General features: G+C 43.5%; 1 long non-coding RNA gene across 1 annotated transcript in view; it reads right to left on the bottom strand.

Annotated features, from left to right (window-relative positions):
- Nucleotides 1–785: 785 nt before the first annotated feature.
- Nucleotides 786–15,928, bottom strand: part of LOC116048638 — a 147,782-nt gene continuing 132,639 nt past the window's right edge. Inside the window, exon 4 of the long non-coding RNA XR_004104707.1 lies at nucleotides 786–900. This is a non-coding gene — a long non-coding RNA (uncharacterized LOC116048638). The remainder of the gene's footprint in view (nucleotides 901–15,928) is intronic.

The raw sequence follows: 15,928 nt of genomic DNA, 5'->3' as shown, positions 1-15,928 counted from the left end.
TGCATATTTAATTGAAGTGTGTGTGTGTCTTTTGACTATACAGAAAGATTGCGGTACAAGAGTGGGCAGGTAAGTGTGTGTGTGTGTGTGTGTGTGTGTGTGTGTGTGTGTGTGTGTGTGTGTATATGTGTGTGCTTGCATGTGCGTGTGCGTTAAGTGAAGAAAGAAAGTTTGTGCGAGAGACTAAATGAGAGTGCTAATAAATACTGTAAGCGTGAAAATGCGCTAAGTAAGACAGCATGTACCTCGAGAGAGAAGCAACAAAAAAAAAAGTATGTACCTGTTTGCCACCCTCTCCTTCACTTACACACACACACACACACACACACACACACACACACACACACACACACACACACCTTTCTCAATCCCACAAAGTGGCCATTGAGAAGTGAAAAGGTAGCAGGCCGATGGGAGGGATTGTTGTGCAAACAGGCGAACACAAAGGAGGCTGGTGTGTGTCAAGAGGCGGTGGGCAGGTAATAGAGCAGACATAATGGGAGCTAAGTACCTGTAATCCTCGGAGATATCACTCCAGACAAGAGGGGGACTCTGGGTAATTCCCTCCGGTTGGTGTAATTGGTCCCTCGCCAGGTTGGGAGTCTGTGTGTTGTGAGGGGGGTTGTAGGGTGTTTGGGCCAAGTATCAGGTGTGAGAGGGCATCAGCTGCACTGAGTGCCTCCTATTGATCCAGGAGAGGGACTGTGCGTGTGTGTGTGTGTGTGTGTGTTCCTGACCTAAATTCAGTAGAAGGCATCTATCAGGGAAAAAGGCACCAACCTGATTCACCAGGAGAAGGGGCAGGGGCAGGGGCAGGTGCACGAGGGGTGGATGGAGACATGATGATGATGGGGATGATGATGAAAATACTCTGTGGTTAGCTCAGGTACCACTCACATCCTGCCAACAGAATAAAGTAAAAATCAGTATCACTTATTATCAGACAATAATTATCAATTATTCAGTGAGTGATACATTACAGTTGCCTAGTGATAAAATATACGGTCAAGTTTGCATTTGTCCTTGGTTTAATTCATTTGTTTGAGGGACCGTGGTGCATGATCAGACGTTCGGAGATTTGTTCCCATTTCATTTTGCGTAAATCATAGAAAAGCATATGCACTGTAAACTGTGCTGAATAATGTTCTCTAGCGGCAGAAAACGCCGTAACATTTGCATTCTATTTCAAACATAAACCCGAGTGAAAAATCTGTTTATACTGATGGGCTTCTTTCTTTTGGACACTGGAAGAGATCCAAACACTTCCAAAAACCCTCCAATGTCCACCAGCCTTGCCCAAACTGTTTGACTGACAGGTAAACAGTGCACACGGAACAAAACTGGACATGAAAAGGTGAAAAAAATTCTTTATTAAAGCGATGATGTCTCACATTTTCTTGCTTTGAAAAAAACATTTGTCGCTGCGAGCTGCTGAAGCATGAGTCAATGTCAATGAGAGAACATAATTAAATTAAGGATATGTAAGCGCATGTGTGTGTGTGTGTGTGGTTGCAATGCTTACACATGCATGCATTCCTCGCACACATGTGCGTGTCCCATTTCTTCTGGATATCTGCTAATTGTGCATTTCAGTTCTGCTCAAGTGACTCTTTTAAAGCAAAACAGATACTGAGAGTTTGAGCGCCGAGAGCGACGGCGAGAAGCGAAGACGAAGAGAGGAGAGACAGAGACAGAGACGGAGAGGATGAAAAAAAAAAAAGAGATAAGAAACGGGAAAGACAGCTGCTCTTTTCCCTCTCATTTCATCCAGTTATTGGTTAACTCGGTGGAAAGAAAGTAAATGTTCAAGGGATTTCAGGTCGGCCCCTGCCTCCGCCAAGGTAGACATGCGCTCCACTTGAGGTCTAATTCAACTCTTGTGTAGTATTGATCGTGGCGGCCGCCACCAGGGAGCCCGCCGGTCTTTCCTCGGACCAAGGTAGACAACGGTGAGAGAAAAACGTGTTATAAAATGCCTCCCCTCCCTCATCCGCTCCCCTGTTGATATCAAGCTGCTGTTTTTTTCGTCTCCTTTTTCTTCCCACTTTTGAGTGCATTCGTTTTTTGTTTTTTTTCCTTCCCTTCAGGTTTTTGCCGCAGAGTGATGGAACACCTTTGGAAAAGAGCCGCAGGGACCGGCAGGTTTTTACCGCTCAAGACACCGCTGTAAATTGAAAAGGAACAGTTGTGTGTTTGTGTATGCAAGGGTATGGTTGGGCAAGCATGTGCGGCGGTGTACGTCTTCTGACATGCATGTATGTAAGTATACAGGAGTAAAGTGTTTCCGTTGTGTTTTGGGAGTCTGTCTGGGGCTGAGAGCTGATTCAGCTGCACTTGGGTAGGGGGAATCAGAGGGCGAGGAGGATGGACGGACGGTTGCAGAGAGGTGATGGCAGGGTGGACTGGGGGCGGGATGCGAATAGGGGGTGGGGGGGATTCTGGAAGAAGCGGTACCTGCGATGAGAAAAATATGGATTCCTGTCGGCAAGACAAATTGATCTTTAGTGTGTGGGAGGAGCAGAGAGGCTTCTGAAGGGAAATCTGCTGATGGGGAGGGCAGGAAAACAACAAGGAGAAGACAGGTCTGAACATAGGGTTTTGTGTGTGTGTGTGTGTGTGTGTGTGTGTGTGTGTGCGTGCGTGTGCGTGTGCGCTATTCAGAGCTATTACAACTGATGTTAGTCAGATATTGTCGATAAGAATCGAGAATGCAGGTGCACATTCTCACAAACAACTCTGATTCCTTTCAACTTGATAATGATTCATTTTTGGTGGTATTGCTGGTAGCGAGTATAGATTGCGGAGCCAAAGAGCTACTTCAGCGGATGTGTGTTGCACTTCTATAAAGTTAGGGAAGTTTCGAGAGCCAGATTTAAAACAGAACTAAAAATTGATGCAGCAGGGGTCAAGCTATCCTAACTTCTAGTCCCCAGTATGGATACTGCACTTCCCATAATGCAACTAATGCCTACCAGACACTAGAATACTTTGAACTGACTTGCATCAGATGTATGAACTGGGGACGGCCTGAAAGTGACCCGCATGCGCAAAAAAGAAATACGTCATACGCAGCACCCTGTTCTAATGCTTATCAAAATCAACCCATGGATGTATTAAGAGAACCGCGGAGATGTAATCATTATGTCGTGCTACTAGCTACCGCTAGCTACTAGCCGATGGCCGGCAGTTTGGGAACAGAGACATTAATAATGTTACATCCACATTACAGGCTTGACAGCAAACAGCCCTCGGATGTTTTATAAGTAAGGGATTTGGACTACATATTGAATTTTGACATACGTCCCCAGCTCGGAACAGGGTTCCTGTTAGAACTAATCACTGTTCATTGGTTACTTTCTTTGAATTGACAAAGCTTCTCCGTAATCAAGAAGATATCATACAACCGTTCTCAAGGCTGAGTAGTACTTGTCATGATTGTTTAAACCGACATTTAACTTTCACTTTTAGACATGATACAGTGGTTTCTTGAGGATACCAAAAATACCAAAATGTAAGTGGGTATTAAATGATGCAAAATATGTCTAGAATTTTTACATTTGATGTAGCCAAATGGTTTATGTCTATGTGCATGTACAGTAGTACAGTAATATACTGTATGCATGTATGTACGGTATGTGTGAGTGTGTTGGTGTGTGTGCCAATGCTCCAGACACCTGTTACTACCCCCAACACACACACACACACACACACACACACACACACACAGAGTACTATGTAAACAGGAAGGAGGGTATGTGAGCAGAAATGCCATCTTTCTCCTTTGGGAAACAGGTTTCTGTTTCCGCCCCCCTGATATACAGTACACTGACCACATTTAACTGACAATCTCTTACATGTTCACACCAGTTGATAATGTAAGTATCTTCATTAGCATTTGCTGTGACACAGTAGTGATACCACTTATATCCAAAGAATAAAAAGCTTTGACATTTTCTTTAAACACCGTGTAGGAGATCAAATAGTCTATATCCACGACGTTTCTCTTCTGGGATATTGTTCATTTGCTGCCGGAAATTCCGCCGGATGTCCATCCCCTTCCTCTTTCTTTGTGTTGGCGTTCTAACCTCTGGTGGATTTCTGAGGACTATGGTTACCTGCTCCTCAGATCTCTGCAGGGTAAATCCAGACAGCTAGCTAGACTATCTGTCCAATCAGAGTTTTCTGTTGCACGACTAAAACTACTTTTAAACGTACACATGTTCCAGCAAAACAAGTTCCTTCCTGAGACTATTTAGCAGAGGCACTGTTTCTCTGTGCGGAGCTTAGCACTGCCCAAGACGATTGTGATTGGATTAAAGAAATGCCAATAAACCAGAGCACGTTTTTCTCCCATCCAGGAATGCTGTGTGGAGTAGCCAGACCTTCCTCTACAGCGCTGTGGAGGAAGGTCTGGCAAAGCGAGACTAGAGATCAAATAGCCACCGGAAAACCAAACTTCAAACAACAGAATATGCAAAGTAAAAGACATTACTGCACGTATTGATGTGAAAGAGAGACGATCATGTAAATATGATGACTGCAGCACACAGGAGCAGCAACTGTTTTAAATGTCCAAAAGCATCGAAAGCTTAATGCATAAACCATGAGTCAGTCAAGGCAAAACACACACAAAAAACCCATCCAAGCATTAAAGAGGCCTATCACTTCATCTCAGGACCCATAAATCAACCGCAGAGAATGTAGGAGACACATTTCAGGATTCACCAAACTGCAATAACACCATTGTTGTTCCTTAAACTATCTGACTACCTCAAATGTTTGCATCTGTTAAAGGCGGCTGCTAAGGTTGCCTCTGAGCGCTGGCTGGGTGACACCGTTATCACCAGGCGCCAGATTGGCACCTGTCACGGAGCATTCAAACCCCCTGTGAGTAACGCTGACAGACAGGTCGGCGCAGCCGGACCTGAGGTAGCACCCGTGGGTCCCCTGGCCCACCCTGGGCGGGTGTGAGATAAAAGTAAAAATAAAAACGTTTTTGTTCTTTCACAAGTCAAAAGAAGTCTGTCTCAACACGCGGTTTTTATCAGCCATATTACCTTGGTGTCCGTGGCGTGTATACAGTACTGGTGGTAGTGGAAAAAAGCATCAACAGTAAAATAAAAAGTGACAAAAACATTGAATAAAGTGTCAAAAAAAGGGACAAAAATATCAGAAAATGGGTAAAAAAAAATGGGGCCAAAATAACCGGTGTTTATTTTCTATTATGACCCGAGAGGACAAGAAGTGCATGGTCAGCAGGGGACGACAACACGAGGGTTAAAAACTGCCAAGAAGAACGTCTGTAGGAGATAGATGCTGTTTGCCAGATTTTAACCCTGCGGCAGATACGATTAGTAGCAACAGAAAAAATGAAACAGAAAAGAGTTTTTTTCTTGCTGTTCAGTGTGGCATCATTTGAAGAAATTAAGAGGTTCTTTAAACTGAAGTCCTTTTATTTTCTTTCTTTATTTCAGGCCCGGACGTCAGGGGGGTCAAAGCAACGGAATGAGCACCTCCTTATTGAAGAAGACAAGAGCAATGATCGATGCCAATCGCGTAATCAGGTCTTTATTTGAAGGGGGTCGTTGATTCTTAGTCCATCAAGGTTAAGAGCCCGGCACTTGTCACGCCGTGATTTATTATTGCCAGAAGCAGACGAACGACGTCGCATGCCAAAGGGGGAGTGGAGGGTGGAGAGGGGTTGGTGGGGAGTGCAGGAGACGAAGCCCCGACGCTTGTATTAATAAGTCCAGACGTTACGTGTGAGGGCGCATTTTGGAAATTACCCTTGAAAAAAATTAGCGTGTCACAATCAATCGGCATCAAATGATTCAAGGGGGCGTGGCCTGGCCTCATTTAAATGGCATTCATCGCCACATGCACGGAGGGTAAACGAGTGGATGTTATTCACATGTCTTCAGCACTGAAGAGTTATTTCAGCCTCTTTGTTTTTGACTCATGCGAGCGCGTGCGTGCCACCGATTGTGCGATTTCCTCGCTTTCACGTTAAGACGTCGGATCAAAAATTAAGCGACAAATTTATGACAAATAAGTCATATCTGACAGTCAAAAGTGACATTAAACTCCAACGTGTGCTTCAAAATAATGATATTTTTTTCTGGCATTCAAGAACAGAAGCTCATTTTGTTGCAGCTTTATCATCCTCACTATGAATGAAAGTGACGTCTAAAAAGCTCCAAATGTAGATCCTTCAGTTGGGCTGCCGCGGTGAAAGAAAACGCCGCTATGAGTGATGCCTATTTACAAAACCAAAGTACGCCGGGACACTCCCAGCCTGTCCGTGAGACCACAGTGGTATATGGAAGACCAATGGAGCGGAAAGTACATTTTTCATTCCGTTCCCCTCTGTTTGTGCCCCCTTATACACACACTACACAACAGGGAACACATGTAATGCATCACGCCATGATTTCTGACAGCGAGGTGGAGGTAATAACTTCAGGAAGCCCGCTCCCCTTTCTTTTTCTTCCACCCTTCATCCACCCCTCTCAGTGGCTCGACGCTCTCACGTCAGCCATCGATCTGGTGGCTGGAGACAACTCATTTCACCGCCGTGACACGCCATGATGGAGCGGCGCGCCCTGAACCCCTCGACTTGTTCCCCGGCCCCCGTGCTCCAGCATGCCGCCGTCAGAGAAGGCAGGCAGTGTGTCGGGACGCTTGGCGAGTCTATTGATCTGCAGCGGTTGGACAGCCAGAGAGGCGCTGACGCCATGCTCTCCCGGCCGTTTTTATTTTCATTTGTGTGGGCCTCGTCATGAGGCCGCAGCTCTCTGTCACCATGTTTCTGATCCTGGCACACTGACTGTGTGGATTTACTGGGTCTTAAGCTTTCTAAGATGTGGCATTTCATTTCGATTTAGCTTTGAGTCTTTTGACCAGCGGTGGAAGAAGCATTCAGATCCTTTACTTCAGTAAAAGTACTAATACCACACTGTAAAATACTCTGTAGTCCTGCAGTGAAAATGTTACTTCAGTAAAAGTCTAAGTATCATTAGGAAAATGTAGTTAAAGTATTAAAAGTAAAGAACTCTCCTCCCATTGTAGAAAGTGTAAAGGATCCAACCAGTTGTGTGTTTAATGGTCTAATCATCTCAGCTGGACTTGTAGCCGTTATATTGTTGGCTAGTTTACTTTAGAATAAAACATCAGATTTTATAAACTACATGTGTCCTGTGTGCAGATATCTTAATGTGTAAAGTAACTAGTAACTAAAGCTGTAACAGATGAATGTAGTGGAGTAAAAAGTACAATATTTCTCTCTGAAATGTAGCGGAGTAGAAGTAGAAAGTGGCATGAAAAGAAAAAGACTCAAGTAAAGTACAAGTACCTCAACATTTGGACTTAAGTACAGTACTTGAGTAAATGTACTTAGTTACATTCCACCACTGCTTTTGACAAAAAAAGAACTTATCAGTTTTTTATCATTTGATTATTGTCCATTTCAGTCAAACTTGAATCAAATGAAACTCCTGTGATTTTATTATATTATTAATTATCATGATTTAGGTTTGAATGCAATTTAGGCCATGCATTGTTTATTTCTTTTGTCAAGTTCTTACAGTCACTTTTCATCGTCTTTCCAATCCCCAGCCTAAACATAACGATGCATTCAAGGCTACAGTAATATCCGGAATTTAGTAAAACATCTATAGTTGTTTTTTTGAAAAAGACATTCTTTGCCAATAAAATCAACATTGTAATAACAATACCTTTATTCTATTGGAGAATGGAATCCTGCAGAATAAAAACACCTAACCCAGATTAATGCCTTGCTCTACCCATGATTCCACGCTGGCCGTGTTGGCGCCCTGACTCTGTCAGTTTGTAGTGCTTGGTGTTGCAGCCGCGAGGCTGTACAGGTCACCCTGATTTCTGCACAAGTGTTGAACCTAACACCTGACCCCGAGGCTTTACCGGAAAGATCCAAACCCAACGTGACACATGACTACAAACCCACCCCCTTCTGCTGAATATTGCATCGCTTAAAAACCCAAAGCTACATATTCATGGTGTCAGACGGGGAACACGTGTAAGGTAAAATAAAGAAACCAAGTGCTGATTGTGTGCTCATTATGATGAGTGCGTGCAAGTGTGAGGCAGTGTGTGCATGCGTGTAATCGTGTTTGAGTGTGTGTGTGTGTGTGTGTGTGTGTGTGTTCAAGTTGGTGCATGTGTGTGTGTGTGTTTGTGTCTGTGTGAATGCTAAGCTCAAGTCAAGGGCAGTAATGCAAATGGTGCTGTCACTTCATTTATTGCAGGATGGGTAGATAGATGTGTGTGTGTGTGTGTGTGTGTGTGTGTGTGTGTGTGTGTGTGTGTGTGTGCGCGTGTGTGTGGTGAAAGAAGTGGGAATCAAACTGAATCTCCTCACAACACACACACACACACACACACACACACACACACACACACACACACACACACTTTCGTCGGTAGAACCTCGGGGCTAAGATGAGCCTCAACCTGAACTTGGGAGTTCATTTTGTTTCTGTACGTCTGGAGCAAAAAGAAATAGCCTGGGGATATTACAAGCATTTTTTTTTTTTTGTTGTCTTCCTTCCTGCCTGCCTGTTCACTTAATGTTTCAGTAAAACCTCCGGAATTACAGGCAGAAAGGTAATTCGTCAGCGAGGAAGCTTTATTTTCCAGCACTCCCAATTGTTCTGACAGCCAACCTTGCTCGTGAGATCTTTCCTTTGGCGTATTTGTGTGTGTGTGTGTGTGTGTGTGTGTGTGTGTGTGTGTGTGTGTGCGTGTGTGCGTGTGTGATAACATATGTGCGTTTGCAACTGGGGGTGGAAGGGTGGATGGGCCCGTAATAAATCAGACGAGGCAAAAGATGAAAATCATGGAAATGGGACCACAAGAAAGGTGAGGGGAAGCTCAAATATCTGGATATCCACTGGATTTCCCCAAACGGTTTAGCAATCCACCTCTCAATAATAATAACAATAATACACCTTTTTACATCTGAGTGTTTTTCCTCACACACAAAAAAATGACTGGCTGAAAATCGTGAGGTTGAGCTGCAAATTCAAATAATCCTTTTTTTTTCCAAATAGAGGACCTACTCCTTAAAACCTCCATTACAGGTATAAAAAAAAAAAAAAAAAAAAACGTTATCGCCGTCTTTGTGGCTTCCAGTGCTCTCGCTACGTGTAAGAGCACAGCCTCCGAGTATTAGTGGAGGCGGTTTTAAGAGAAAAACTTCATTAAATACCTCGGGGATTAGCTGCCAGAGTTGGCCTGGTGTCTCGGCTTGCAACGGTTAAACCTTTTGCACCTGCTTCACCCTGCACTGACATCCTACTCTTTTTCTCTCTCTCTCCCTCTTTTTTTTTTTTTTTAAAAAAAGAGCAGGTTTTGAGAAGCTGCTTTAAGAATCTAAAAGAACTACCTCCCACCCCCCGACAATCTTCATCCGAATGGTAATGAAATCAGCCAATTTAGCCTGAAACATAAAAGTTGGGGGGCTAGGACGAATGGCATTGAAGCATGCACTCAAAAGTGGACTTCAAAAGGAGAGAGAGAGAGAGAGAGAGAGAGAGAGAGAGAGAGAGAGAGAGCAGCACCCAGGCGCGGGTGCCGCAGTGGCCGCAGCATGAGGGAAGAAAAGTTCCGGAGAGGTGGGCAAATCTGTAAGGCGCTGGAGCCGAGAGGGAGAGCAAGTCACCTCATCAGGCGTAGATTTTACAGCCCCCGTTGCCCTAATCCTGACAAGCCGTCTGCCATTAGGGAGGCTGCACCTCCCTCCCCACCTCCGACCGCTCAACTTCTCTCCCTGTGTGTGTGTGTGTGTGTGTGTGTGTTATCCTCACTCAGGAGAGAGAATTTCATCTTGTTGTTAAAGATGCCACGCAGAGGATGAGGGGATGGGAGTGTATTTATTTGGTTAACTATGGCAGGGATCTGTTTTTTAAGCCAAGGACCCCTTAACTGAAAGAGGGACAGAGCAGCGAACCCCTACTACATACAGTATATTGTATAAAATTAAGTTGCATATTAAACTGGGCCTACAATAACATGTAGGGCGGCCTAAAGCCTTTATACATAGTTTTTTTTTGCATAGAATACTAAGGTATTAAAATAGCCTAATAATTGTTTGCACAGTTTTATAAATCATGTTTTAATGTTAAACATACATGTAGCACCGTAAATCCATAGTATTTACTGTATCTGTGGATGGTTATCTCAGTGACTACCTTACCCATAGGCCAGTAAGCCTATCATCTGTGGGGATTTATATTTGCTGATAATATGTTGCACTCATGTTAACACTTTTAATTTTTTTTCAAAAATTAACAATAATTTGCGCCCCTCCCCTGTTCTGCATTTGAGGATCCCCTAGAGGTCCCGGACCCCCTGTTGAAGATCCCTGAACTATGGTGATGATGAAGAAGAGGCAGACGAGGACAATGGGTAGGGTAGACTAAGAATCTGTGTTTTCACACACACGCGCACACACACACACACACACACACACACACACACACACACACAGTTTCTTTTTGTTTTTTGAGGTGGGATCCAAATCAATATTCCAACTCCAGGAGCCTTCAAAGGCAGCCAAAAGTAGCCAAGTGAAAATAGTTGTTTGGGAAATCGAAGCGCAGGAGCATTGGATTTGGTTTGGTTCAAAGCAACAACAAAAAAAGCATGATTATGGAAGCGCAAGACAAACACAAACACACAGACAATGCAATGCAACAATCCATATTTGGGTTTAATTAATTGCCTAATGCCAATAATATTGCTGTAATGGGATGCTAATTACAGTGTAATTATGTAAACGATGGTTAACTCTGATGATCGGCGCTCAAATTAGCATTCAAATCATGTCAGCGAAGGGCCCACCTCTCATAATTGCATTAAAAGATGTACGCAACTTTGAAACGGAAGCACCAGAACCTTTTTTCTTCTTTTGTGTGTGTGTGTGTGTGTGTAGAAGACGTGTAAATGCCCCTCCTCCCCCCCACACTCCAACACTACACTCGCCCTTTCCTCCACCTCTGTACTTTTCACTTGCAGAATCCAACAGAAACATCTGTTAAGTAGGAGCAAATGTCAGCTAATTATTTCACCAAAGCATGTTTTTAATTGATCAACAGGGGAACAGCTGTAGAGCGGGGTTCTCGCGTCACGGCACTCCGCGAATGAAGACGGAGGCTGGGAGGAGGAGGAAGATGGGGGTGGGGGGTGTTCTCGGAGACAAGAGAGCAAGCAAACCCTTCACCCATCACGCTCCAAACCGTTGAGAAAGGGTTTGACCCACCACTGTAATTACTTATTGCGGCTTAAACAGTGCCAACCTGTGACAGAGTCAGGGGAGCGCTTGTGTTAAACCTTGATCAAACAGATATTAACACGTTAAATGCACAGACCTTTTTTTTAATACGCTGTGAACAAAGGTCTGCTGCTGCTCGGTTCATGATGAAGCAGTGACTGTTTCTTCTAGTGTTAGCAGTGTTGGGGAGTAACGGAATACATGTTACGTATTCAGAATACAAATTATGAGTAACTGTATTCCGTTACAGTTACAATTTAAATAGTTGGTATTTGGAATACAGTTACATTGTTGAAATCAATGGTTTACATGACAATACCTCTCTGTTTCACGAGTTTATTCACTCTCTCAATAAATTAAGGCAACTCTATGCATTTCCCAGAAGCCCCAATATGAAAAAGAAAAATTTAGCTATTTGCGTGATCGGTCACAATGGAGTCGGAAGAGGAGCAGCAGGAGCTAGAGGTAGAAGATGGAGCCGGAACCGGCACAACAGAGCCAGGGCAGGAATGCGTTTCTATCTTTGAAATTCAAACAGCATTTCACATTAAAGAAAGAGAAGGGAGAACGAAATATAACAGCAGTGCAGTGCAACCTCTGCTTGCCAGCAACCAACCTCCTTTCAGTGTCCACATTACTCCACCTCCAACCTGAAGAAGCATCTTAAAGTAAATCATTTTTTTTATTAGCCAAGGGTAGTCGTCTGCGGTAGTTTTACTGGTCACCTTGCTATTTAATAGTTGTATCAGCTAGCTACCTGCTTAGTTGACGTGTGACTTTACATTCTCCTACGTGCTGATTTACTATCCCCAGAGCAGTTGAAAGACTGACTAATATGACATGCTAGCTAACATTAGCTAAAATTAGCTCGTGGTAGCTTAGACTGCGGTTAGATTTTTGGAGTATGCAGTTCGAGACTACAAATACAAAATCTATCTGCTTGTTCAGGTAGGCTACTTGTTAGTAACGCGACTGTGGAAGCTTTTACCAGAGTAGGCCTGTTAACTAAGCTGTATGTGATGGCCGCATCCCTACACTTAGAAAATGCAATTCAATGTGGAAGTAATCCAAGTATTCAGAATACGTTACTCAGATTAACAGAATACGTTACAAATTACTTTTTTTGGCATGTATTCTGTAACGGAATACGTTTTGAAAGTATCCTTCCCAACACTGAGTGTTCTATCTGAGTCTATCTATCTATCTATCTATCTATCTATCTATCGAGTCTATCTATCTATCCATCTATCTATCTATCTATCTATCTATCTATCTATCTATCTGAGTCTATCTATCTATCTATCTATCTATCTGAGTCTATCCATCTATCTATCTATCGAGTCTATCTATCTATCCATCTATCTATCTATCGAGTCTATCTATCTATCTATCTATCTAAAAACAGGCACTGCCATGGTTGGTAGGTTTGATTCCCTGTTCATTTGACTATTCACATCTGGGCACAACCTAGGGACATTAGCACACATAGAAATGTTGGAAAGAAATAGTCTCAACGTATTAGACACATCGATCAGTCTATGATCGCCTCTCTGAGAAAGGAATAAAGAGTCAAGGTGTTGCATCTAAAGTTTCTTTCCAGATGAAAACCATATTTTACTGAAGGATGACAAGCTACACAACATTGGGCTTGGGAAATAAAAAATAAAACAATTACACAAAAAGTCTAATTCACAAGAGTAATACTTAAAGAAGCATTGTATTTTTTCTTAATTCCTGAAATGTTGTAATTTGGGTGTTAAAAAAAAAAACATTTAAATGTTGGATCCCCTGTGTAGCTCAACAGGTGAAGCTGAGGCTCCATTCTCACAATGCCATATAAATAATAAAAAACACCCACATAGCACCAGGAGGCACTTTGGGTAAAAGGTGTTGACCGCATGACATATGTTTTGTCCCTCGCTGAGTTTTCATTTAGTGAAATCACAAACCCGAGACTTCCAGGTAAATCTGTCTCATCTGCGAAAGGTCAGGAACGTGTGATTTGTTGTGAGCCGAGCTGTTTTTCAGAGGGCAAACGCGGTGGTGTTTTGCCGCTCCTATTTCTGTCACATCCAGGTAGAAGATCAGGGAGAGGTGGAGGCCCAGAGAGACACACAGATCTGGGTTAACTCTGTAGATGCTGTCCCTTGAGGGCGGTTGTGTACTATGGAGCTCGCAAAAGGGAGTCTGTTGCATGCCTACCCTTTATCCCCGTATAACTGGGAGTCTTTATCCGCAAACACATAAAGCTAAGGGCCATTTTACATGAAGTGTGTCACAAACAAACAACAGGGGGACTACAGAGTTGGCTTACAATTTCCTATGGGTTCATCACTATGCGCGGCAATCACATTAAACTGTCTTTTTGATCCATTAATAGTATAGTAATTATAAGTGCAGCCCCTGTGTTCTTTCATGGACTTTTTAAGCATCTACTTATAAGAGGTTGTGCTGACTGGTCCCAACGTGCCAATATCGGAAAGTTTTTATGGGTTTCATCAAACAGCGCTAGCTGCTGCAAGACGTCAACAATGAGGTCATCAACTATTGTTTCCTGGTAGCTGTTGTCATTCTGTGACATCACTCGATGGGATTGGCTGGATCACAGACAGTCAGGAATGAAAATAAATCCTGTTGGAATAATATGCTTGTCGCATTTAAGCAGGGTGAAATCTGCCTTGTATACTTTTCGTTTATTCAGTGATATGATTTTTTTTTTAATGGAATGCAAAATAAATCGTCCGAAAAATCATGTTCTATGATTTTTTTGGGCGCTCACACTAGAAATAGGAGTCCAATGTATTTTTTAGCACAAAAAAAAAACAAAAAAAAACCTACATGACAGACAAAGAATAAATCATAGTTTTCCTTTTGTTTTCCACCTTCTGTATGATGCACAAAACTCCCAGGAGCGTTTCCTCAGAGGGATTTCCCCTTTTGAGTTCTTTTGTGGCCAACTTCTCCACGCTCCTGGTGAAGACGTGGAGAAGAAGAAAAGATGAAGAGCGAGAGGAGGGGAGGGGAAGAAAAGAGAGAAATCTTCCAACTGGCAGCGGTATGGACTAGGGGAAGATCAAGCATGACTAAAAAGTACATTCACTGCTAGTCAGTGAATTTTGCTCCCTATTTGTCACTGCCACCTTGGAGAGCAGTAAGCATTAATAATACATGGGAGCTGGGGGAATCTATTAGAGGCTACCGTTGCGAAGAGGGAATCGGACGGAGGCTGGGCGCTGGAGCTGTTAGGAAGGGAGAGTGCGAGGGTTGGGTGGGAAGACAGAGAGATAGAGAGCAACAGCAGGCCTGGGTGCTCCAACCATGCACCCTCTTATTTATTGAAGAGAGTTTTAAGGGGCGAGGGGAGGGGGGGCGTGGAGGTGTCAGGTGTGGCTCATGTGATGCATCATTGGAGAGTGTAGGAAAGGAGGAGAAGAGAGAGTGCCGTGGTGAGAGGAACCTCAGGACACAACTGTAATTGAGTTCATTGATCAAATAGAGGAGGAGGAGGGACGTGGAGGGAAAGAATATATCCAGTGGACACGCTGTTACCAAGCCGTGCGTTCAAGTAACTCAACAAACCCAAAGAAGTCTGCCCATGTGGTTTGACATTGGAAAACGCTGGCGGATTCAACCATTCTAGCCAACTTATTTCAACCAATCACAACTAAAATGGCCTGGCTGAAGGGCACCTCAAATCAGGGGCGGGGCTAGAAGGGGGGCACGGGGTGTAACCGGGTGTCACCCCCCCCCCTCTCAAAAAACCAACATTGGGTTAGATTGCTTGCTGTCAATCTGACTATGGTGATTTCCATTGGATCAGAGTACTGTCACTTGGCTGCCTGCTCTGCCAATCTTCCCAGCCCTTGTCACATGACCAATTCATGTTTCCATGCCATGGAACCAGCACTGGAATTGTTTTTCTAAAAAAGTGGCAGACTAAGCCTATAGAAAATGTGTATTGTATTCGGATATTCTGATACAATGTGTGTAAAATGAGAACAAGTGAAACTAATAATGAATGTGATGTTTTATTTAGCAGAATTGCATTGTGTTGTTCTATCCTATCCAATAATTTCTATATTTCTAAGCAGATTTTCTAAGCTGTATTCTGATAAATTCTGATGAAAATAAAATAATGCTATCACCTGTAATCAATCATTATTTTCTTGTTCTCTATTATCATTATTTTAACGTTGGAACGATTGTATTTGGACATGTTTTTACAACACAGACAAGGAGACAGGTGCCTGTCTGTGCTGCCACACACTCTTAACCCCCCCCTCCCTTGTTTTGGCCAGGTCTAAGCACTTTGTGGGGGTGGGGAGGGTGCCATTTGTTGCTTCAGATGTGCTGCTAATCCTTTGATCGAACCTCTTATGCTCCTCAAACTTGCGACCGGGGCCAAGCTACTAATGAAATTCTGAGGCCGGCAGATAGGCCTCGAGTCGGAGCGTGACAGAGTCCATCTGGTGTGCTAAAGTCCCCCTCTGCTCTCAAACACACTGCTCAGTGCAACTCTATGGGAACACGTTGAAGTGTTTTTGCAGCGTTTAAGCTGCTGCACTGGGGCCAGATCTACTCTGCTTCTACCCGATGCCACATTAACTGTGATTAAGGCTA

Source organism: Sander lucioperca, chromosome 24 (genome assembly GCF_008315115.2).
Source record: "Sander lucioperca isolate FBNREF2018 chromosome 24, SLUC_FBN_1.2, whole genome shotgun sequence".
Taxonomy (NCBI): domain Eukaryota; kingdom Metazoa; phylum Chordata; class Actinopteri; order Perciformes; family Percidae; genus Sander; species Sander lucioperca.
This window is presented reverse-complemented; position numbering and strand designations above follow the sequence as displayed.